Source organism: Helianthus annuus, chromosome 12, assembly GCF_002127325.2.
Source record: "Helianthus annuus cultivar XRQ/B chromosome 12, HanXRQr2.0-SUNRISE, whole genome shotgun sequence".
NCBI classification, from domain to species: Eukaryota; Viridiplantae; Streptophyta; class Magnoliopsida; order Asterales; family Asteraceae; genus Helianthus; species Helianthus annuus.
In genome coordinates this window covers 56,214,212-56,239,634 of record NC_035444.2, presented here as the reverse complement: position 1 = coordinate 56,239,634, position 25,423 = coordinate 56,214,212, and the positions used below count along the sequence as shown (strand labels likewise).

Sequence of the window (25,423 nt, the reverse complement as noted above, 5' to 3'; positions counted from 1 at the left end):
GATCTTGACAAGGTAATTCTTTTCCGGTCCGAAATGAATAAACCATGTAAGTAAGTGATAGAGGCACTAGAATTTTTAAAAAACCTTGTGTATCCTTATTTTTCATTTGTTTCCCTTACCCAAAACATTTTCCCAAATTAGCTAACCTTAAGCCTATTCCCTTTCATTTCAACAACCCGCAAGAGTTTCTATAAAAACAACCCAGTAACCAAAAAAGCCTTTTACAATTTTCATCCTTATTTTCGCAAAATATGGTCTTTTGATTAAAAGAACCATATGACTTTGTTTTCATCCTTATTTTCGCAAAATATGGTCTTGTATAGAGAAAAGAATAAAAGAAGGAAAAAAAAAATGAGAAAATATAGAAAAAGCAAGAAAAATGGGAAAGGGAAGAAAAGAAAATAAAATAGAATGAATTGCCGAGTAACAAAAATCTCGTCAAGCCCGGAGTACACTTTTTATCATTTCAGTCACAAAAATAAACCTTTTCTATAAGACCAATATTTTTGCACTTTAGCCACTTTTACCCAAAAATGCCACACCCCTAGCCAAAGCCTACATAACAACCCTTTTAAAGGTCTCTTGATCTTTACATTGTTTATGTTAATAGGAGGTTCGATTTGATGTCAAGCCTAGGATATGCGTAAGCAAGAGTGATTTAATTAAACATTATCCAGCCGAGTGTTGTGTGATTATTTGCAGGGGCGGACTTATGTATGAACATTGGGTTCCCAGGAACTCATTCGGTTTTCAATTTTTAGCGTAAATGTATAAGACAAACTGAAAAGGAACCCATAAGTAAAATTTCGGAGGAACCCATAACACAAATCCTCTAGTGTTCCACTTGTTAAATGCGCGCCTCTTTTCCCTAACACCTCGGGTTCAAATCTTGCATAAGCCATTTTCTTGCGTTTTTTTTCCGATTTTTTCCTTACTAAGAGTCTTTATTACATATTTACCCAAATCTTAAAATTAATTACATATTTCCCCTCATTTCTTGTGAAATTACCCAATTACCCTTTTTGTAATATAAATATTTGATCCTTATGATACTGTGAAGTATGAAACTAATGAATCTGATGAAAGTGAACGATTGGAAAAATTAATAGAAAGTGATTACTTGTATGCATTTAAATAGAACGAATGGCTTAGAGAACTAATTTGCACTTCCAAAGAAACAGAAGAAAAGATTGACTACAAGCATGTGATCAAAATTGATTTTTTGAATTTTGAGTGATGAGATGAATGTTTACAAGGGAGTGCAAATTAGTTGCTCAGTTTAGATCAGTAGATTGGTATGCTAATCGTCTGTTAGTGTAATATTTGTGTTTAACTTCAAGGTTATTGTAGGTCGATAAAAAGATGGGAGATTGGGTGTTAAATCAAAACTTATTTTAGGTCGATAAAAGATGGGAGATTGGGTGTTAAATCAAATACTTAATCAATTAGCTATTAATAAAAATGATAAACATTAATTATGTATTAGTTATAAGTTCATTGAGGATTGGTCGATAAAAATATGTAATTGATTTTAAGGATTGGGTATATATGTAATTAATGATCTTAGGAAAGGGATATGTGTAAATCACCCTTTAAATTTAATGGAACCCATATTAGCAGAGAGTAATCAAAAGATGAAAACTCGTAGGGATCGTAGAGAGTAATGCAACATTTTCAAAAGATGAAAACTCGTAGGATCAACTTTAGGTAGTTTTTTTTATCTGTAAAGACCACCGTATTTTATATTACGTGTTTTTAAATTTCTAATGATGATGTTCTTTTTATTATTGTATCGTACTTTTATTATGTAATGAGCCTTACCCGATCTGAACTGTCGAATCGACCCGAAATTTTTTATGTTCGGTCATATGAAATTGGAGCATCTAGAAAAGTGAACCTAATGGAAAAAATTCCTGGATCCGCCACTGATTATTTGTGATGTGTGTTAATATGTAAATAGCTATATGAAATTTTAGTAGGCGTGTACACCCTGTATGTATATATATTGTCACTAGTAAATCAATTAGTCATTGCACTTCTAAGGTTATGTGTTTTGGATTGGTGAAAGGCGAAAAAAATGTTGTCACGCAGGCGTTACCTGTTAAGTATGCATGGGTGGTTTCAACTTCCATCTTTTACCTACGTATGTTACGACGAAGAGGTGATATGTGGGCTATTTTCTAGTCTTTAAACAATGAAATAAGAAAAGACAAGAGAAGAGAGTGAGATGTATAAATGTGACTAACCAATTAAATATGTAAAATGAAATTGGGGTGCCCTCATGTCCGTAGAGGGTCACCACCCCTTTTACCAAAAGGTTGTAATTGCTTGAAAGCCCACTAAGGGGTCATTTGACAACTTCTGAATGGTTAAGTGCTGAACCAGTAAGTGGTCTGAATTATTAAGTGCTAAACCAGTAAAAAGTCTAAACCATTAAGAGTCAATATAATGCTTAACCGTTCAGAGGCAAATGTCTAACAAATTCAGATTAGAGGTCTGAACCATTCAGACATTTGCTCATGAAACAAACAGTCTGAACCATTAAGTGCTGAACTAGTAAGAGGTCTGAATCATTAAGAGCCCTATTAAAAGGTAAACAAACAGCCCCTAACACATGGTCTAGGTGTTAATTACCTAACAGAGATGGTGAACGAAAACACACTAGTTACATCGATCTTTCGTGTGGTCAAAATTGACTATTGATGTTACATGAACCAAACAAAATTTAGTGTAGTTGGTTTTCTGTGAGTATCTAAGTATGTGATGTACAATTATGAGAAAATCTGGTACAATTATTTTTTTTTATTTTATTTTTTTTACAAAGCAATGGCAGGTAGTCGGGCAACAAGTTGCGCCGCCTTACTTACTGGAAGTTAGAAAGAGAGTAAAATGGTTCTCATAGTTAAACTAAATTTTTATTTATTTAATGATATATTGATATATATTACATGTGTATATAAATATATAGGAGCTTGTTCAACAAAGAAACAATTTTACATACAGTTACACATGCTTATACTGTTATCATAATTCACTAGTTAAAATTAGTTTTCAATGACACTATATACATATATATACACATTATACACATGCACATATCAATTCGATTGCCAATTACTTGTTTTTAAACGGTAAACTCACACACCGTTAAATCCATTACTAAACTACATCATTTGCTCACAATAGGACTTGAATTCTCACACGTAGGAGAGTCACCATTACCACACTATAAATAAGCAACATGTTGTTGCTTTATATGCTTGTAACTTATGCATAGGGTGTTTCTCAAAAAAAAAACTTAATTTTTCATTTTCAACCTATAAGTTTTTTATCTTTTACATTTTAAGCTTTTTTAATTTTTTTAGTACTTTTAACCTTAAAACTATCCATTTTTTACAATTTAACACAAACACTTTTTCCTGTTCAACTTTAGTCCCTCATACTTTTATCTTTCACGAGTTTTTCGTTTTATTGCGAGTCAACACGCCGCAACGTTGTTCAATGTTTTTTCGTTTATTTTTTTTTAGTTTGACAGGCCTCGTCGCAACGCGTCTATTTTTCTCCGTTTGACAAGTTTATCGCAACGCGGAGGTCCCAGATAGACTTAGTTATTCTTTTCTACGTTTTACATTACGTCTAACTTTTGCATTAACATGACGCAATGGGTGTGCGTGGTTCAACAATTTTACGTCTGTTTTTCGTTCGATGTTATTTATTCCTTTTTTATTTATTTTATTTTTACGAGCTTTTCTGATGTTAATGGTTGCTGGCAATGGTGTGGCATTAGTGCTACTTGGCATGATTTTACGAACGTATTTAACCTATTAAGCTTTCTATTAATAATTTGTTTCGAGTTTACCCCTATACCTCCTTTACTTAAAAAAAATATTTTTTACGTGCATATTTTTTATGTATGTGTTGGTATGAATTCAATTTGCTATACGTTTCGACGTAAACTTTTTCTGAAAACGAGCTAGGTCAAATATAATACGTTTTCCTATAAGAAAACCATTTTTAGGTACATATTTTTATGTGCGTTTCGGTATAAATTCAAGTTGGTGTATCCTTTGACGTAAACTATTTTGGGAAACGAGTCAGGTCAAATATAATATGTTTCCGTGCTTATTTTATGAATGTTTTGTAAAATTTGTTTCGAATCGAGTAGAGTCAGATCAGAGTTTCTTTTTTTCCGTTTTTTTTTTTCGAAATCTCTAATTAATCTCTTTCAATTATACATGTCAACTTTTCCATTACATGTGTTACGTTTTCTATGTATGAGTCGGGTCACATATAATATGTTATGATTGTACGGTATAAATTTGATTTACTTTATGTTTTGATCCAATCACAATGCTTATATAGGTTACAATGAGTTCAATCGGAAATGTCAAAACACGCGTTTTCATATGATTGACGCATCACATAACGTTTGGACTAATCCATCGATGTTTGCAACGTACCCGCGCGGCAACGCGCGCGGGTCTTATTCCTAGTTTCAATAAATTAGTACCGATGGGCTAACATTTACCTAACCGGGACAACGAGGGAACTCTAACTAGTGACATTGCTCTTTCTTGTGGTCCAAGTAGACTATTGTTGCTACATAAACCAAACAAAAATGATGTAGATGTTTAGTATCGTGACCTACAATGATATTTGCATAAAGTCTAGTGATGATCATTTTAATCTAACAAAACCGAATTTATAATATTTTCGTTTTGTATTATTTGTATCGCGACCTTGCCAATGCGGCTTGGTGGGTTGGGCCTTCTCTCGGCCCGGGATGTGGCTGCCTATGCCTTTGTGGCTTTCAGGTCTCAATCTTGGGAGTTGCAGAACCACATCTTACGTAACAATGGGGTTGCTAACACTGATCCAGATTATGCCAGCGCCTTGGAATGCTTGCATGAATCTCTACCTGACTTTGATCTCGGCGGTTTCTCTAACAAGGACACCGCCCCCAAAAAGCCACAGAAAACTTTGGCGAATGCCCTTTGTTGTCGAATCGCACAAAGTTTGGGAGAAGATTTCCATTTGTCCCCCCGCCAGAAAGCCGTCATTGAATGCCTACAGAGGCCTCACGCTCAGGATTTCTTAACTGTTATTCCTATTGAAGGTTTGGGTCAACGTATGTCAGCGGTGGAGTACCGGTCAATCCTTAAGTACCGTTTGATGATCCCCATGTTCCCGAATGATGAAACTTGCCCAGTCTGCCGTAAAGCATGCCTGGATAAATACGGGGAGCATGCGTTACACTGTAGAGAGTTACCGGGGTTTAAGTATCGTCATGACTTTGTTCGAGACACGTTAATGGATATTCTCAGACGAGCAGGGATCTCGGCAAAGAAAGAGGCACCGGTTAATTTTCTTACAGATCCGTCGGAGGGGAGATCCACCCTACGCCCGGCTGACATGCTAGTTTTTGGTTGGGAGGGCGGGAAACATGCTTTTGTCGATCTCACAGGTGTATCCCCCCCAAGCCGGGTTTCGGGAAAATGGGTTTGTGCCTGGGCAAGCATTACTGAAAGCAGAGTCAAAAAAGGTGGAAAAGCACGCGAAAGCTTGTGAGGATAATCAGCATGCCTTTGTCCCCCTGGCGTGTGACACGTTCGGCTCCTTGGCGCCGGAGGCAGTTCGGTTCTTGTCTAGAGTTCAGCGTGTGGTCCACAACAACTTTTCAACTCCTCAGGGGCGAGGCTTTGTTTTTAGTAGATTAGGGTTTTCTATTCAGAAAGGGATGGCGGCGCAGTTTGTTGCTCGTCTACCTGTTATCCTTATGTAATTTGCCCTGATGATTGGAATGAAACAAAACGAAAAAAAATCTTTATCTTTGTAACAAATAAATAAAATAGGTCTTTATTATTTGTATGTTTAGAAAAAGACTGAAATGCCTATGAAGCCAAGAAGACTGAAATGCGATAAATAGGTACTAGTGCTCTAGTGGTGGCTACGGGTATTTAAGTTCCACCTATGGTGGGTCCGGGTGAGTTTTCCCCTCCAGGTCTCAAGTTCGAGTCTGGTTGATAGGGGTTTCTCATTGAGGGGTTTAAATTGAGGATCTACAGTGCAAGGGGCTCTCTAGCGCGGAACCGGTTAAGACAACGTATGCTAGACCTCCTGACATTCGCGAATAATTCACACCTTTCGAAAAAAACATATAAAAGTAGGTTAATTTTAACAAATCAAACTAAAAGCTCCAATTTGAAAATTTTTACACCACACCATGAAATTTTGACACCAGCTGAAAAAGGTTTTGACACCCACCCAAGAAAAAATAACTTTTATGTTTCAAAATTTTACAAATACTAGATTTATCACCCGCCGCGATGCGGCGGGGTTCCATTCATATAGATCATACTTAATAAAACCCAAGTGTTTGTTACATTAACATTCCATAGTCACATCACTTAGCCTGAACTCAGACTTAGAACAAAACGCTACGGCAACTAACAAAACGCTACGGCAACTATCTATACAGTATACACCATTAGCTTGGAGTCCAAACATCCTTTCCTGACTCAACTATAAAAAAAATAATTCAATTAATTAAATTTTACAAACTAAATCTAATTAACTTAAACTAATAAATTAAATTCCTTTTGCAGCAAGCTTTTATCCAATGATTCAAAACGCAAAATCAGGTCGGTGTTGAACTTTCACATATAATACCTGAGATATTGTCTTAGTAGTATCGCATTTGTTCATATTTTCACTTTTTTTCCATCTGTAAGTTGTTATAGACAAAGAAATAAAAAGCATTAGTCAATGAGAAATAATAATTCATAATCAATAATTGAATTTCAAACATTAAGCAAATGTCATATAATTCTTTCTTGAAATTATATTCAGGGTAACATAAACTTGTGCTTCAGTTTGCAAACTAGAAATTACAAAAAAAAAGTCTCAGGATAGCTATTAGCAACACATGTATGGGGAAGATTGGGTGCATTGAGAAATAACATGTAAATGGGCGAGTTGAGGTGCACTGAGTAATGGGTCAAAGGTCAAATGGGTCAGGTTCGGCTGGGTTAGCCACAAAACTTTTTACCAAGAATTTTGAAGTTTTTGTAAATAATTTGTGTCAACATTACTATTTTATTACGCTTCTAGGTGAGTTGCGACCTATAATATATAACTTCATTTGGCCCGTTTCTTAAGTGAACGGGTCAAATTACCACTTTTGAAAAGAATACATTAGTTAATACCTGAAATCTGTTTTTGGAGTATTGCATTTCCTCATGTCACTTTTTCCATCTATAAGATTTTAAACATCTTGCAATCATCGTGTTCCAAAAAACCAGATTTCGATGAGGCATTTAAGCAAAACAGGTTCAATGCATCATTGCCAAGGTCACATTATTCATTTCCTTACTTCTTCAGTTTTTCTAATTCACTCACTTGAAGACTGGTAACATCATTCTCAGCCAACCTCTTTGTCTAACCACTAACAACTTCAACCTAAAAATTCACATAAAAAGTCACACAATTTATCATTAGATTAAAGCCCATGGGAAAGGTGCATTTTTGCAGGGATCATATCAATTATCTTTTCATGCACACTCCTGTTTTCTCAAATATAAATTGGGCAAATTATGTTCTTAGTTCGAAAATAAAAAGGACAACATAAATTAAGAAAGAAAAGCAACAATTAAGACTAAACACCACAAATAAAAGTGCAGCTAGCATGGGACATTTTCATTACCCCCTTATTTTGTCAAATTTATTTGGTGCAAGCTCCCTAATCTATGGATCGGCTGAAGGCTTTAATTAAAATTACGAGAATGAAAGTTAACTGTCTCCTACCTTCATTTTCGGTCCCGGGACTTAACTTTCCATCACATGAGTTGGGTTCAAAATTAGTGAGTGCCTTTCTTCGACTGAATTTCGAAGCATCCTTGTCATAAGCCCTAATTAACAAAAAAATATAGTTTGTACAAAAAGTGTTTGCGAACCTTGCCAAAAGCAATATTCAGGCTGGAATCATATTCAGATGATGATAAGTTAGAATAAAACCTAGTGAAGAGGTAATGGTTCCAACGTATCCTCTTACCTAGAGCCAAAGTCGCCTGATTCTTTGGAATAGATCTCGCATGCATCCTACAGAAGACGACCAACAATTTTTAAACACAAACAAAATACTCAATAGAAAGCTTGGTTGCTGAAAATCAATTAAATGGTGGACAGAAACCTAGAGAACAAAACTAGAGGAATCGGTGTGTTAAAAGTGATTGACCTGATACAAAAAATTATAGGAAAGAAGAATTATTATACCTGGTTGCGATTGCAAGTGAATGGACAAAGAAAATGATCATGACACTTGAAAGCCATATTAGAAACGAACACATCCAGAGAAGCCCTAACCTAAAATGCAAAAACCCAATAAATGTAAGCAAATCAGAACCAAGAAAAGCCTATTCAACTAACAGTGGAAATCGTACCTGAGATTGTAGTTATCTATCTTCGTCTGCGTGAAGGTATAAGAAGAGCGCAGGGCTTGATGATTGAAATGGATAATTCATCAATTTTATTGACCTTCACTTTATCTACACACATAAACTGGTGGGTGAGAGAGCCCACCAGTGGGTGAGAGAGTCCATTTGGTATATAAACCCCACATCAGTTTGCTCATACAACCGGTGTGGGACAAGTCCCATACCTTGCAATGGTATTAGTCCATAACAATCGACCCTCCTTAAGGGCCAACGTCCTCGTTGGTCACGGCCATGTTGGTCACGGCTGGCTCTTTCCAGGCCACCACTCCATGGGCCACCACTCCGAGCCTCGTTGGTCACGGCCACGTTGGTCACGGCCACGTTGGTCACGGCCACGTTGGTCACGGCTACGTTGGTCACGGCTGGCTCTCTCCAGGCCACCACTCCGTGGGCCACCACTCCGAGTTCTGGCTCTGATACCAATGTTACATACCAAACGAGAGAACTCAACCCAAAAGACTAGCCTGGTGGGTGAGAAAGCCCATTTGGTATATAAACCCCACATCAGTTTGCCCATACAACCGATGTGGGACAAGTCCCATACCTTGCAATGGTATTAGTCCATAACACATCCACATCAAAGAAGTGTTCGCACTTGCAAATCCAGTCTTCCACTTCATTTCCCTTAAACTTTGGGAATTCAATCTTTCCCAATCGATATAGCCTGTCTGTTCTAGTGATAGGCATGTTATCTGGACCATTGTCTTTTGGATTGTTCACATTTGTTTGATCCATCAAAATTTTTTCAAGCACTTGCCTCAATTCATGGAAGGATTTGTCTGTTTTTTCCATGAATGCATCGAATTTAAGCAATGAAGTGGTATGATTTTGAATGGTTCTTTCAAGTTCAGATTGACTTTTTGTATTCGTCATGGACTTGATTTAGAATAGATTGATCACGATTGATCAATCCAGGCACATAAATGAATTGAATGGAATAGATTGATCAGGATTAATCAATCCAGCATAGAAATGAAACAGAATAGGAACAGAGAAACCGGAGAAGATGACGGAATGGTGGTGGTTACCGGAGCTCCGACGAGGGTCGAACAGCTCTGATACCAATTTGATACGTGGTAATTGAGAGAATAAGAGAAGAGAGAAACAAAGAATTCAGTCAACACACAATGATACCCATTCCTTCCTTCTCAACTGTATTTAACAACCTCTAACTACCCATTCTAACTACCAACTAACTATACTATCATACTAGTCCTTACACAATCTTATTATTACAGTTACAGTCCCTTACTCACACTTATTGAATTATTTACAATATCAGTCCCTGTACTATTCAACATGTATCAAACCCTAAAGTTGAATCTATTACCCGTTTTCTCTTTATTCGACTTCTTTTGACCACCGCAAATACCGCCCATAAACCCTCAATTCAACAATTATCATCATCGTTGTCGTTAACTGTCAAATTTTGGGTTATTCTGGCTGAGATTTATCCTCAGGAATAACTGCTAAGATTGGAATTTATTAATAATTACCTTATGGCGAAATTTCCATTTAGAAGCAATTTACTCAGGATAATCATCAATTCAATAACTTGTGGTAGCTGCAACAACACCAGCTCCAAGTCAGTTATCATTTTAGATGGGTCAACATTTAAATAGGAAAAAGACCTATCGACATAAAGAACTTAAGAAAATGAAACTGTAATACAAAGCAATGGGAAAATTATAATGGACATAAGAAGTGCTACAACAGTTTATATAATATATAATGGACATAAAGAACAGTGGCGTAACCTTCTTGAGAGTAGGGATCCTACGGAAAGTGTGTTTTTCTTAGAAAGTCTAGGAAGCGATCTTGTCCATCCGATTGGTGTGTTTAAGGGTTGAGATTAAATCAATGGCAATCTTGTAATAATTAACTATATTTAATAGATTGTTTAAAATGAGTAGGGGTAATTTCGTCCTAATGTGTGTTTTAAACCAATCAAAAATAACCGTCAGAGATATCACATCTCCTTAATACACGCCAATTTCCCTCTCTCTCTCTTTCTCTCTCTAAACCCAAATTCGGAAACCCCCAAAATCATACCAAAAATACCTAAAATCATGGATGAAGATAAGAGATTTTCCTTGTTCCATATACGTAAGATCAAGCTTTCATTGTACTGCGTGTTTTACAAAGCGATTACAGGTGATTCTTGTTTGTAATCGACGGTATTTTGCTGGTTGCAGGGAAGAGATTCAAAAAGCAGGAAACTTTGGAAAGGATAGATAGCAGCGGAACAGTTACCGGATGCCGATCGAAAGCTGGGGCGAAATCTGCTGATGTAAAACACATTTGTATGAATCTGCTTGCTGTTAAAACACAGCTGTATGAATCTGAATTGTTATTAAAACACAGCTGTATGAATCTGAATAATAGAACACATTTGTATGAAGCTGCTTGCTGTTAAAACACAGTTGTATGAATCTGAATGATAAAACACATTTATATGAATCTGCTTGCTGTTAAAACACAGTTGTATGAATCTGAATGCTAAAACACAACTGTATGAATCTGCTTGCTGTTAAAACACATTTGTATGAATCTGCTTGCTGTTAAAACACACCTGTATGAATCTGAATGCTAAAACACAACTGTATGAATATGCTTGCTGTTAAAACACAACTGTATGAATCTGAATGCTAAAACACAATTGTATGCATCTGCTTGCTGTTAAAACACAACTGTTTGAATCTGAATGCTAAAACACAACTGTATGAATCTGCTTGCTGTTAAAACACAGCTGTATGAATCTGAATGCTAAAACACAACTGTATGAATCTGCTTGGTGTTAAAACACAACTGTATGAATCTGAATAATAAAACACACCTGTATGAATCTGCTTGCTGTTAAAACACATCACCAAGAACAAACTGTTAAAACACAGTACCAAGAACATGCTGATAGATTCCAGCAAGAAAACGAAGGAATGATTGATAATACGTGAGATCAGAAATCGAAAACAAAAAATTCCGAAATTTATGTATAGTTAGTTATTGAAGATAATTTCCTAAAATAAAAAAAGATTGTGAAAGTATATAAATGCCCTTTTAGATAAAATCCTTCAATGCCACATGTCGCGTTCTTACTGCTTCCTAGACTTTCTAGGAAAAACACACTTTCCACCCAACTCCTACTCCCTTCTTGATTTTGTTTTCAATTGTTTGTAACGGTAGCCTGCTGACTTGTAATTCAAACAAAACCCTAAGACCCAAAAACCCGTGCATACAATCGCTCGTAACTCTGCAATCCACGACTGCTCATACAAATACTCCATGAAATTAGTATCAACCAAACCCCATCACGATTTAGACAAGCTAAACATACTAACACAACTGTTCCCCGATGCAAAGGACCCAATTAGAAACCCTAGGGTCTCCTATAAATCCAAACTAACTTCAATTTCTCAAAATTTACAAGATCATTACAAAAGAAATTCAAATAATTAACCTGCCAACCACTGTATCCTCCTCCACCTCATTTTTTAACACCGGCGATTAAATTGTATAACCAGCAAGAAGGAAAACCCTTTTTTTTCAGAGGAAGCGGTGGTGTTGGTTGAGGAAAACCCTTTTTTTTATTTATTAAAACCATATTACATAAACATAAAAGAACATAAACTTAATTAAAAAAAAACAAAGACTTAAAAAAACATAGACTTAAATAATATTATGCTTCTTCATGATGTCGGTTTGAAGCTTTTTCAACATCGAACGTTTCGGCTCGGGATATTGATCGACATCCATCGTTATCATTTCCCATTCCTTTAGCCGAATTTTTTCATCCGAAATTCTTGTTTTCTCATTCGACAATCGGACCTTCTCGCGTAACTTTTCTTCCGCTACACGAGCTTTTTCTTCGACGGCCCGCTCCTTCGCCTTCGTCTTTTGGGCCGAGACGTCGTTGTACATTTTTAACTGTTCCATAAACTCTTCCATCTTCAGGTCCACCTTTTCCTTTTCTTTCCCCTTGGCCCGCTCCTTCTTTGATTTGTCTCGGCCCGGTGGACGCTCCGCTTCATGTACGGCGTACTCCTCTTCGTCAAAGTCGGCGTCATCATTTAAGTTTATGTGACACCTCGCGTCCGATCCACCGGCGCTAAAACTACTCGTTTCCGATGTTTTTTGGCGTTTCGCCATCGCCACCTCGTTCCAATCGGCGCCCATTTTGGTTCGTCTTTTACAATTGCCCACGCGCGAACGTGAGGAAAGTTGGTATTACCATTGTTTTGCTTATACTTGTCCAACGCTTTTTCGAACACATCGTCGTCGCTCCACCCGCTACGACGGTCACTTGTATATAATTTATTATATTCCTCACAAAACCTATTGATGGACGAGTTCATTTTCCGCCACTTTGAGGTGACCGAGTCGATATCTCGATACGGGCCTTGGTCCATAAGGACGAGGAACTTCGTCAATACCTTGGACCAAAACCCCTCACCCGATTGGTTATTACCTATAAAAAACAAACAAAATATATAAAGTGTTGACAAAATAATAAACAAAAAAATTAAACTGTTAACAAAATAATAAATAAAAAATTAAACTTTAAAACTATAATAAACCAAAAAAGCAACTGTTAAGAAAAAAAAATTTAAACTTTAAAAAAAAACAAACTGTTTAGAAAAAATAAACAAAAAAAATGTATAAACCTTAAAAAAAATACGAACCTTTTGTCGGGTGGTCAGACGTGCTGATGAAAGCCTTGGCTAAGGCTTCTTCTTCGATTGGTGTCCACTTAGTCGACTTCGGTTTGGACGGTTGATCACCCACCACTTGCTTGCCTTTGTTTCGTTTTCCTTTTCCTTTAGGCGGTTGGGTTTCGGGAACAACCTCCACACCGTCTTCGGGTTCGGATTGTTGAAATGGTTGCGTCGGGATCGGTTGAGGTTGAACGGGTGGTGTGGGGATCGGTTGAGGTTGAACGGGTGGTGTGGGGTTCGGTGGGAAATTATAAGCACCCCGCATCATCATTTGTTGAAGGGCTTGATTTTAGGAGAATTGAGCGAATTGGTTTGGCGAGTGTTGGAATGAAGCAAACGCATTTGATGAATATTGCGAGAATTGGTTCGGTTCTAGCATCGGATAATATCCCGGAACCGAGAAAACATTAGGTTGGGTCGGGTTGTTGGGATTGTTCGGGTTGTTCGGATTGTTCGGGTTGTCCGGGTTGTTGAAGGGATCCATGAAAGAGTGTAAGGTTTATAAAAGTGGAAGAAGATTTATAAAAATTATGTGAGAGAGAGATGAAATTTTGGGGTTAATTTTATGAATGAAAGTGAAAATGGAATGGAAATATATATATTTTATAAATATGACCGTTTGTTTGTTTGTAAAAAATGGAATTTACTTTTTTTTATAACGGTAACTTTCTGGATTGGGCCCCACACTTTTGGACCGTCGCAATCGGCGAGAAAGGGACGTTGAGGACGGGACGTGGGGGGGCGGCACGGTGTATACACCGGCGACGGACCACGACGGTATGGGGACGACCCCCATACCGTGTAGCCTAAGGCTTCACTATCAAGCTACATCTAATGTACACATAACATAACAACTCATACAACATACATAAGCACAAAAAACACTTTATACATAGATTACAACTATCTATTGCCCAAATATGTTGCAAATTTATAATATATAATATATAATATATAATAAATCTACTGATTAAAAAATCTAAAAATATATAAACTAAATAGTTTATCAGTTAATACTAAATAGCTTGCCTATAAAAAAACAACTGAATAGCTTGTTAGTTATTACTTAATTGGCCCATTTCTGGTTAGTATAAACCCATTAACCATTTTATAAATTAAGCCCAATAATCATTTAACCGACTAACCATTTAAACAAATGGCAAAGATCATGTACAAGTAGGTTAATTTTAATAACATGTTCGGTTATACCGGTTAATTTGACTTTTTTACTTTGACCGGTTAATGTTTTAACCGGTTAAATTTTAACCGGTTATTTTTTTAACTGGTCCGGTTAATTACTTTAACCGGTTCGGTTAATTAACTGGTTATTTTCAGTTAATAACCAGTTTTTTGCTTTTTTTTAATTTTTTCGGTTAACTGGTCTGCCATTAAAAAAACCAGTTAAAAAAAAACCCAGTTAATAACCGGTTCTTATACTGAATATCAATAACCGGTTACTAACCTACGGTTAAAAGTAACCACTAACTGGTTATTCCTCGATCGGTTATTAACCGGTTAGGATTTCGGTCAATAACTGGTTACGATTAATTAACCCATTATTTTGTGCACCTATATGTACAAGAGATACAATATGTATCGGGAAAACAAGTAAGGAAATGGCAAAATAGGAAGATCCAATATTGGTGACTCATAAACCCACTTCATAAACCCATGATTTTAAAAGGCTATAACTTTTTCATATGATAATATTTTTTTTTAAATTATGTCGTATTAATGAGCATTTCATACTCTTTAATTTGAGTAGATTATTGTTATAGTTTTCTTAATTGTTAATTTTTTTTTTACAAGCTATAACGTTACGTGATTTTTTAATGTAACGTGATTATGTTCTAGTATGTAATTACGTAGATTCATTTTATTCTTGAAAGAAGTGTAACATTACGTGATTATGTATCAGTGCGTAATTACATAACAATAGTTGAGTATGTATTATTACGTGATTACGTGATTTTGATACTCATTACGTGATTTTATTATACTATTTATGTGAAACTCCATTAAGTGATTAAGTATATACGTACTAACCATATCTGTAATAAAAAAATCAAAACATATAATACATAATATTTCAAGGAATTGCAAATATTTCAGGTCTAATCACATACGTGATTTTATTATAGTATTTGTGTGAAACCCCATTAAGGTGTTGTCTGTTTTTTAATAGGTAAAATGTCTGTAGTCTACGGAACAAATCTGCACACATCTGTAGAAGAAGAGGTGGACCAAACCTCTGCAGTCTACAGGAAAAGGCTGTTTGCTTTTTAACGTATGTAGATTTCTAAAATAAACTAGCGGTTGTGTACGGACGGTGGTGGTAGACGGTGGTGGTGGGTGGTGGATGGTGATGGTCGTGATGGACGGTGGTGGTGGTGGTGATGGACGGTGGTGGGAGGTGGACGGTGCTGGTGGTGGTGTTTAACCCTCTGCGGACCTTAGAAGATCTTAGAAGTGGTTGGGCCAAGTCAGCACCAAGAATAGCTCGCGCAGTTGTTTTTTTAATGAAACGTCTTCGGAAAAACTAACAGTCTACATATCAGAATGTCTGCGCGTAGTCTGCGCGGCGCAGATAGAAGAGCCTACGCAGAGCTATTTTAGAAAAACAAACATGTAACACCCCAGTGTTCGAAAGTCGAAGTCAAAGTCAAGACTGAAGTCAAAGGAGGAAAAGATCGCTAATGGCAATCTATCTCTCCTTGCTCAATGCATGTTTGACTTCTTTGACTGTAGTTAATCTATTTTATGTTTTTACGTTATTTGTATTATGTGGAGTAATTAATTACAATCGAAGTAATCGAAGTATATTCCTCAATACGAACCGCTTTACGACTGTGAATAATAGGAAGTAACAATGCGATAAAGTTAATCAAACACTAATCGATCTAATATAATCAACATCGCGCTCGCAACTCGAAAATACGCATTTTGGGTTACTGTTATACGTGTGTGTGTGCCTTATGTGTTACTTGTGCATGTTTATTTATGTTATATGCGGTAATCAATCGAATGGCAATCGAACTCAATCGCAATCGCAAACCGAATACGAAATAGGGATACTTGTATGTTGATATAGTAGTTGGGATTAAAAGTAATTTGAAAAGAAAGCTCTATCGTACTCGCATCGCTCGCAATCGAAATCAAAATATCAAAAATCATTGCGCCGAACACTCGAATCAGGCAGCTAATCGATCAGGTTACCAGCCGATCGAACAGCCAGCCGATCGGACTGCTGTCCGATCGGACAGGCTGACTGATCGTGCTGCCTGACCAATCGGCCAGCCATTACCTCTTTTGGCATCCTATAAATACCCCTGTCATTGTCAAACTTTCTACTTTTGGAAACCTCTGTCCGACCAGCTCGTGCTCCCCATCTTTTCTCAGATTTCTCTTGATTCCAGTAAGATCTCGACCTAAATCTTGTACTTTCTTGATCTACACGCACTCCTACACCTTTCTATCTTTTAAATCTTAACTTTTAACCGTGAAATCATCAAGGTTCAAGTGTTCTAGGGTGATGTCATCATGGTGTTCTTGAAGAACTTCATGTTTTGGTCTCAATCCACCAAGAATAGCTTGGATCTAACCGATTTCCACATAAACAAACAAAGATCCTTCACGGATCTAAACATAATCACGGTAAAAGGGATTGAAAGACGGTTTTCCAACTTTCTTTCAACTCTTCTACACTCAATACCTCCAAAACCGATAGAAACGGAGCTTGTGCCGACTTACTAACCATTTCGGTGGTTGCGTGACTCAAGATCCGGGATCTATCCACGAGGTTCACCGCTTTCGGGTTAAACGTTAAACACCGTCTCGAACCGTTCACCAACCGGATTTGGGTGATTCCTGTCCGAACAGGAGAACCATGTAAAGACGAGGTTTCTGTTGTTTGACTCGTTGTCAAACTACCTCGATAAAACGACAAACAATCAGAACAACCAAGTGTTAGACGAACATGCCGACCAGGTCAGGGTGCTGACCGATCGGACTGCTGTCCGAACGGACAACCAGCCGATCGGACAGTCAGCCGATCGACTGGCCAGCCGATCGGCTAACACATGGTCCCACACTTAATCAACTTGCTTGAAGTTGGGTATTGAACGAACGGCTAACCGATCGGACTACCGTCCGATTGGATTACTCTTCGGATTATGAGATACTTGACTTCAACACTTAATCGATTTTTCAACATGTTCGACGCACTAGGAGTGCCACCCGATCGAACAGCCGTCCGACCAGGTGACACCCTGCTGAGAACTTGTTTTGCTGAAGTACCTAGCCGATCGGGTTGCCGACCGATCGAACGATCGTCTGATCGACCGACCTGAAAGGCAAAGATACTTCAAGGTTTTCAAATGCTACAACGAAAACTTCAAAAGTCAACCATCATACACAAACACATCCTACTCAAAGGAAGAAACAACCCACTCGAACAGCCATCCGATCGGACTCCTGTCCGACCGGACAACTGTCCGAACAGACTGTCAACCGAACGGTCAGCCGTCCGATTGGACTATCGTCCGATCGACCAGCTGCCCGATCCATCGACACTTGTTGCTTATCGTTATACTATCGAACTGTTCAGGCTAACCTTACTCTCAAGCGCTCCCTTCAATCCATCAACCGCTGTGAGTATACTCGATCCCTTTTTGTTTTATGCACTTTTGGGTGTTACATACGTTACATATACGAAATCACATCGAACACACTACGCAATACTTTTAAATGCTAACCGTTACCGCATGTTATACGTGACTTAATGAATGCTTGTTTGTTATGTTTACACATGGAATGCTGTCTACCTGCCTTAACGACGATAGTACTATAGTTTGGACTCAGCACCCGCTCATGCGGGGGTTGTTAAGGACAATTATTTGCATGGATTACAGTGGTGATCATGTATTACGAACTGCCTCGGGCAGTCAACTCGCAGTCATTGGTATCGATAGATCCGTGTCGATAATTAACATGCTTCGTTTTCCGTTGTGTACATGCTGGTTATGCGTAAACTATTTCAAACTCTATATGCTATTTACCAAACCTGTATACTCGCCTTTACACTATGTGTATTGACTTTTATTTTAACGTATGTGACAAGTAATTAGGATGCTTATCTGCTAGGAAAGCGAGGCTAGAATAAAGCTCTAGAGCCCAACAAATAGTTGTCTGTAGTGGTCGAATCAAGGGTCTCTAGAAGCAGATAAACAATTGCTATATTTAAATCTGAGTTGTCGGAACAGAATTATTTGCCTAGATTTTGTCTGTAATAATTTGTTTACTGTTTTAGACATGGTATGGGACATGTTACTTTAAATTGAATAGTAATGATAATTGTTATGGAAACTTCTGGACAATCTGTTTCGGTTAGTGCCGCGCCCCGATGATTCCGCCATCGGTTGGGGTGTGACAGATTGGTATCAGAGCCATAACTATAGGGAATTAGGCAGACTCGACCTAGTCCGGGTCGATGTCTTAGAGACCTAGACTATAGTTAGGACCCAATAGACCAACTCGTGCATGTCCATTAGGGACTATGTATGAGCGTATTACTATCTTTCGCTATTCTCGCCTACGCTACACTATCACCGCACTCGAATTTTCAATAACGAGGAAGCGAATTAGTCAAGATTAGGTGTGAAAGCCGCAAACTCTTGACTAAATTGCTGATCAACCCGTATTTTCACTATTCACCTTGCGCACATCAATGCTCTTTTTATCACCTTATCAATGATCTCTTCATTATTTTTGACACACCAACTCTCTCCATTTCAAGTTTGAGGTGGAAAAATCTTTCAATCATTTTTGGAATAGTTTCACATTTCATACAAGCAAGCAAGTCAAATTCTTTTTCAATAACGAACGCTTGTTTAACGGGGAGAATTATACCAAACCAGGAGTGAAATCCATATTTTGATGAATAATCTCTTCTATTTTTCTAAAATCAAGGGGAAGTTGTCAAGCCAGGGGTTAAACCCTAACCTTGACGGCTTGTCCATGGTTTACCAAAAATCTCACCAAAGTCTCGACGGACTCCAACGACTTGAACTCACAGTAGGACAAGAGTGATGTGCGCCGGATGCCCAAGAATCGAGGCAGAGGCCCTATCCTGGAAGTCAGAATGTGTACGACAGGCCCTTGAGAATAGTCGAATCACTTTGGGTAGTCAATGTCTAAATAGTCGCAGACAATCTAATTCTCGATTTTATGAGTTTCGATTCTGAGCCCGCAACTGCTGACTTTGATGACTCGTTGATTTTATGTGATTATATGTGTTTAACTGTTTATGTGTTTAAAATTTTGAGATTTATTCGATTTTTGCTCACACTTCGATCGACACGCACAACCAGCATTGCTCTTCTATCTCAAAATGCTGACAAGTCGATAAAATTATGGACAACCTTATGCTATGCTATACTACTCGATGTGTTAAGCAATGATCGCTTATACTCTACTATACGTTGTGATACCCTCAACAAAAGTCCGCGAGTGTAGACTTTGAATGATAGGTTTCTGTATTCTGACTGCCTCTGTGATTGAATGTGTATGTGCTTCTGTGTTTCTGTACTTCTGTGCCCTACGTGTTTATGTACTTATGTGTTCCTCTGTGAATCTGTGGTTTCGTGCCTACGTGTTTGTGCAATTATGCGACTGTATTCCTAAGCTTTAGTAAGTATTAGACGTGTGAGGTGAGATTCGATTATGATGTGTCTGAGACCTACGACGATGTCTATTGCAGACAATGTCGTCATCAGGACACCGTCACCCACTTACTCGCCAAGAAAATAGAGACAAACGTCTTGCTGCTATTATTGCCAAGCAAGTAGCAAAAGCTGTCAGTGATGTCTATGAGAATGTCAGCAACTCATCTGAGGAGTCGAGAACCGAAGCTCCTAAAGCTGCTCCCAAAGCCGCCTTCAGTTTCAAGCAGTTCAAAGCTTATGGGCCAAAAGAATTCACTGGCGAGGGAGGCCCTACAGCGTTGTTCCAATGGTTTGATTCCATTGAGGTTACTCTACGACAGAGCGGTTGCCCCGACGATCTTCGCACTCTTAACGCTACTGGCGTCTTCCAGTCCCGCGCACTAGACTGGTGGACGGCCGAGAGAAACAAGAGAGGAAACGATGCAGCTTACGGTCTATCGTGGGACGAACTCAAGGAGGTCATGCTGGAAGAATTCTGTCCTCCTCATGAACGCCAGAAGTTGGAAGATGAATTCTGGCACATAAAGCAGAAGGATGGTGAAAACGCTGCTCTAACTGCTCGATTCAAGCAGCTCAGTATCATCTGCCCTGATCAGGTGAAGACTTCTGGCATGGCAATCAAGAAGTATATCCGAGCCCTGCCTGACTGTGTTGCCGATTTGGTGCAAGCGGCTAAGACTAAGACGATCGAGGAGACTTACTTACTGGCGGCTGAAATCAACGCAAACGGGTTAAGGCCGGTGTCTGGGATAAAACCTCGAAGCACCTGTATCAAGCTACCGCACCAACCGCTGACTCCACCGCATCTCAGTCATCAAAGTCCTCACGCCGAAAGAAGAAGAACAACAACAGCAGCTCCAGCAACAAGAACTGCGCAGTCACTACCACTGCTGCTCCTCTCCATGCCGTACCGGCCCAGTAGCAGCCCCATCACCGTCCAGCTCCAACTACTTATGCACCTCCGGCAAAGCGTGCGTACACAGGCCCCCACCCGGTTTGCTCAACATGCTCTTATCATCATCCGGTGGGTCTTGCCTGTCGTTTCTGCGCTCACTGCAACATGTACGACCATTTCACTGCTAATTGCCGTACTAGTCCTCGCAACACCCCAGCTCAAACCACTGCTCATCAAGCTCTGCTTCCGGCTCCGCAAGGCCATCAGGCAACTCAGGCACCCGCGGTCAACGCCCGAGTTTGCTTCGCATGTGGTGACCCCAACCACTTTGCAAACATGTGCCCAAACAGGGTCGTAAAGCAAGAGCCCCAGCAACATCAGCAGCAGCCTCAGCAGCAGCAACAAGCCGCACGCGCCAGAACTTTCAACATCAATGCGCGCCAAGCCCAGACCGACAACAACGTGGTCAATGGTACGTTCCTTGTGAATGGTATTTATGCATCATGTTTGTTTGATACTGGAGCCGATAATTGTTTTGTGTCGTTCGAATTTGAAAAGCTCCTTAGTCGTAAGCGCTCCTAACTGTCCTCGTCATTCGATGTTGAAGTCGCTACCGGAAGAACTGTCACCGTTAACTCTGTTCTTCGTGATTGTACTCTTGAACTCAACAATCACATATTCCCAATCGACCTTATTCCGATGCAACTCGGAAGTTTTGACGTCATAGTAGGCATGGACTTTCTTCGTGAAAACCATGCTGAAGTTGTATGCTTCGACAAGATGATTTGATTCTCGCTCGCGAATGGTGATATATTATGTGTCTATGGCGAAACTGCTTCAAAAGGTATCAAACTCATGTCGTGTGTTCAAGCTAGCAAGTATCTCCGCAAGGAATACAGAGCTTTCTTCGCCAACACTGTAGTAGCAGAGAAGGAAAAGAAAAGGAAGACAGAAGTCAAAGACGTTCCTGTGGTCCGTGAATTTCCTCAGGTGTTCCCAGATGATCTTCCTGGACTACCGCCAAGTCGTTATATCGACTTCCGTATCGACCTCGTTCCTGGAGCCAACCTTGTTGCCAAAGCTCCTTACCGACTCGCGCCGTCCGAAATGCGTGAACTCTCGAACCAACTCCAGGAATTACTTGAGAAAGGCTTTATTCGCCCAAGCACCTCTCCTTGGGGTGCGCCAGTCCTCTTCGTTAAAAAGAAGGATGGGTCGTTTAGGATGTGCATCGACTACCGGGAATTGAATAAGCTAACCATCAAGAACCGCTATCCCCTACCTCGCATCGACGATTTGTTTGACCAGCTGCAAGGTGCTACGTGTTTCTCGAAGATCGATCTCCGTTCAGGCTATCACCAGCTACGTATTCAAGAGGAGGATATACCCAAAACCGCTTTTCGCACTCGCTACGGCCACTATGAGTTCGTTATTATGCCTTTTGGTCTAACCAACGCACCCGCGGTCTTCATGGATCTGATGAATCGCGTGTGTAAACCATACCTGACCGTTTCGTCATCGTATTCATCGACGATGTCTTGATCTATTCCAAATCGAAAGCCAAACACGCACAACATCTACGTTTGGTACTCGAACTACTCCAGGGGAATCAACTCTGTGCCAAGTTCTCAAAGTGTGAATTCTGGTTAGAGAAGGTTCAGTTTCTGGGTCACATAGTTAATAGTCAGGGTATCCATGTCGATCCTGCGAAGATTGAAGCAGTTAAGAGTTGGATTATGCCAAAGAACCCGTCTGAAGTCCGTTCTTTTCTCGGACTAGCGGGCTATTATCGATGATTTATCGAAGGATTCTCAAAGATCGATGTGCCGCTTACCGCTCTTATGCATAGAGACAAGCCTTTTGTTTGGGGAACCGAACAAGAGTCTGCTTTCCAAACCCTCAAGCATATGCTTTGCAATGCTCCTGTTCTCACATTGCCCGATGGAAACGACGGCTTCATTGTCTATTGTGATGCTTCCAACCTCGGTCTTGGTTGTGTTCTCATGCAACGAGACAAGGTTATAGCCTACGCTTCTCGACAGCTCAAAATCCACGAGAAGAACTATAAAACCCATGATCTCGAGCTAGGCGTAGTAGTTTTTGCAATAAAGATTTGGCGACACTACCTGTATGGTACCAAGTGTACGATCTTCACCGAGCATAGGAGCCTGCAACATATCTTTGATCAGAAAGAACTTAATATGCGTCAACGCCGATGGGTAGAACTTCTCAACGATGACGACTGTGAGATTCATTACCACCCAGGCAAAGCAAATGTCGTTGCCGACGCGCTCAGCAGACGGAGTTATTTGCTCAGCATTCGTAATACCCAAGCCCAATACGATCTCGAAACTCTCATCCGCGAAGCCCAACACGCCTGTTTTAATGAACGCACCTTGAAGAGGGAAAGAAACTATCACGATGGAGCTCAGCTTGTAAGCAAATCGAATGGGATCTTCTATTTTCTGGACCGAATTTGGATCCCTAAGCGGACAGAATTGCGGAGGATTCTAATGGACGACGCCCACAAATCCCGATATTCTATTCATCCCGGTGCCGATAAAATGTACCAGGACCTTCGTTACAAGTACTGGTGGCCAGGAATGAAAAAGGGATATCGCTCTCTACGTTGGGAAGTGCCTGACTTGTGCAAGGGTCAAGGCTGAACATCAAAGGCCCTCTGGCTTACTCGAGCAACCGCCAATCCCTATATGGAGGTGGGAGAGTATAGCTATGTTCTTCATAACAAAGCTTCCGCACACATCATCAGGTCACGACAGCATTTGGGTTGTTGTTGATCGCTTAACCAAATAAGCCCACTTTCTGCCAATATGAGAAGACTACAAGGTGGAACGATTAGCCCGAATCTACACCGACGAGATCATTTGTAATCATGGTACGCCTCGCGACATCATCTCTGACCGTGATGCTCGGTTTACCTCGCGATTGTGGGAAACGTTTCAAGCTGCTCTTGGCACTACGCTTAACCTGAGTACCGCATTCCATCCTCAGACCGACGGCCAGACTGAGAGAATGATTCGTACTCTTGAAGATATGCTCCATTCGCGTGTCATAGACTTCGGTGGTAATTGGGATAAATACCTGCCGTTAGTCGAATTCTCGTACAACAACAGTTATCATACCAGCATCCAAATGGCACCATTCGAGGCTTTGTATGGAAGAAGATGTCGATCGCTTATTGTGTGGCACGAGATCGGTCACTCGCAATTAACCGGTCCTGAGCAATTGCAAGAAACGACTGACAAAGTCCTTCAAATTCGAGACAACTTGTTGAAAGCTCGGAGTAGACAGAAAAGTTATGCCGATAGACGACGCAAGCCCCTTGAATTTGACGTTGGCGACTACGTACTCCTAAAGGTATCACCTTGGAAGGGTGTGGTCAGATTCGGCAAGAAAAGGAAACTAGCGCCTCGATATGTTGGACCTTTTAAGATTCTGGAAAGGATCGGAAAAGTCGCCTACAGACTCGAACTACCGGAGGAACTTAGCAACGTCCACCCGACTTTCCATGTGTCAAACCTCTGAAAGTGCCTGGCTGACCATGATTTAATTGTACCGCTCGACGACCTTCAAATAAACGAAACGCTACACTTCATGGAGAAGCCTGTCGAAATCATGGACCGCCAAACCAAGCAACTCAGGCGCTCGCGCATTCCTATTGTGAAAGTCCGATGGGAAGGCAAACGAGGCGCGGAGTTCACTTGGGAACTCGAAAGCGACATGAAGACGAAGTACCCACAGTTGTTTGATACGGCTTCGACCTAATTTCGGGACGAAATTCCCTAAACAAGGGGAGGCTGTAACACCCCAGTGTTCGAAATTCGAAGTCAAAGTCAAGATTGAAGTCAAAGGAGGAAATGATCGCTAATAGCAATCTGTCTCTCCTTGCTCAATCCCTGTTTGACTTCTTTGACTGTAGTTAATCTATTATATGTTTTTACGTTAGTTGTATTATGTGGAGTAATTTATTACAATCGAAGTAATCGAAGTATATTCCTCAATAGAACCGCTTTACGACTGTAAATAATAGGAAGTAACAATGCGATGAAGTTAATCAAACGCTAATCGATCTAATCTAATCAACATCGCGCTCGCAACTCGAAAATACGCATTTTGGGTTACTGTTATACGTGTGTGTGCCTTATGTGTTACTTGTGCGTGTTTATTTATGTTATATGTGGTAATCAATCGAATCGCAATCGAACTCAATCGCAATCGAATCGCAATCGCAAACCGAATACGAAATAGGGATACTTGTATGTTGATATAGTAGTTAGGATTAAAAGTAATTTGAAAAGAAAGCTCTATCGCACTTGCATCGCTCGCAATCGAAATATCAAAAATCATCGCGCCGAACACTCGAATCAGGCAACTGATCGATCAGGTTACCAGCCAATCGGACTGCTGTCCGATCGGACAGGCTGACCGATCGTGCTGCCTGACCGATCGGCCAGCCTTTACCTCTTTTGGCATCCTATAAATACCCCTGTCATTGTCAAACTTTCTACTTTTGAAAACCTCTGTCCGACCAGCTCGTGATCCCCATCTTTTTTCATATTTCTCTTGATTCTGGTAAGATCT

At 39.7% G+C, this 25,423-nt stretch overlaps 1 long non-coding RNA gene across 4 annotated transcripts; it reads right to left on the bottom strand.

The window, feature by feature from the left end:
- Positions 1–6,358: 6,358 nt before the first annotated feature.
- Positions 6,359–10,084, bottom strand: LOC118484709. 4 transcript variants are annotated; one of them, XR_004874121.1, is made up of 6 exons: positions 9,989–10,084; positions 9,823–9,911; positions 8,272–8,361; positions 7,804–8,097; positions 7,206–7,458; positions 6,359–6,724 (listed from the first exon to the last, which is right to left on the bottom strand). It is a non-coding gene; the product is annotated as an uncharacterized LOC118484709 (long non-coding RNA). The 4 variants fall into 4 exon arrangements; XR_004874119.1 differs by lacking the exons at positions 9,823–9,911; positions 9,989–10,084 and adding an exon at positions 8,439–8,554 and having other exon boundaries at positions 6,359–6,522; positions 6,670–6,724; XR_004874120.1 differs by lacking the exons at positions 9,823–9,911; positions 9,989–10,084 and adding an exon at positions 8,439–8,550 and having other exon boundaries at positions 7,804–7,907; positions 8,051–8,097.
- Between the last annotated feature and the right edge of the window lie 15,339 nt (positions 10,085–25,423).